Below are 1,184 nucleotides of genomic sequence, written 5' to 3' on the forward strand. Positions count from 1 at the left end.
CTTGCGAGTGTTCTCCTGCTGATTATTGGTGAGTAGCTTTTTATCTACCCAATGATAACATAAACTGTCAGTTTATCACAAATTGTGTTGCAAGCAGGTTCACATTCTGTAGTGGGAGACATAACTACCATCATAACAACAGACATAGGTGATGCAGCAAGTGTTATTTCCCAAGGCCCGTTTAAATATCATGTAATGCCCAATTTGCTGATTATTTGTTGTAGGGTCATAGTAGTGATAGGCACAGTGCACAATCTCAGATAATTAACTGACAGACCTGTGTTTTAGTAGTGGTAGTGAAATAGCAATGATGGAAATGTTGCACATAGTAAAGGCATTAATCATGGACTGTCTAATAGGCATTCATTTCTTATGTGTGAAGAAGGCTACAGTATGTTTACCATGTGCATACTGGGGGTAGTCACTCAAGATGTGGAAAGGGTCCTTCCGGATGCCATGAAGGGTACAGAGTGCAGCCAACTGCAGGTGGTGGCTCATGTCGGCACTAATGACATGTGTCGGTATGGATCAGAAGACATTCTCTCCAGTTTCTGGCAGCTATCTAAGTTGGTGAAGACTGCCAGTCTTGGTAGCAAGATGAAGGCAGAGCTCACCATCTGCAATATCACTGACAGGACTGATTGCGGACCGTTGGTACAGAGCCGAGTGGAGGCTCAGACGGTTCTGTGACAGTGTGGGCTGCAGATTCCTCAACTTGCGCCACAGGGTGGTTGGGTTTTGGGTTCCACTAAATAGGTCAGGTGTCCACTACACACAGGAGGTGGCTACATGGGTAGCAGGGGCTGGGTGATTTTTTAGGTTAGACAGTCTCAGGAAAGATCAAAAAGGGCTACAGTCTCAAAGGGTACAGGGAAAAGAAACAATGAGAATCGACCAAGCAACAGTCAATATTGCAGTTGTAAATTGTCATAGCTGTGTTGGAATAGTACCAGAGCTTCAAGGCCTGACAGAAAGCACTGAAGCTGAAATAGTTATTGGAACAGAAAGCTGGCTAAAGCTGGAGATAAATTCTGCCAAAATGTTTACAGAGGCACAAATCATGTTCAGAAAGGATACATTTAATAAAGTAGGTAGTGGTGTGTTTATGTCTTGTCATAGTAGTTTATCTCATAGTGAAGCTGAAATAGATAGTTCCTGAAAATTACTACGGGTAGAAATTATTC

This window comes from Schistocerca cancellata, chromosome 4 (genome assembly GCF_023864275.1).
Source record: "Schistocerca cancellata isolate TAMUIC-IGC-003103 chromosome 4, iqSchCanc2.1, whole genome shotgun sequence".
NCBI classification, from domain to species: Eukaryota; Metazoa; Arthropoda; class Insecta; order Orthoptera; family Acrididae; genus Schistocerca; species Schistocerca cancellata.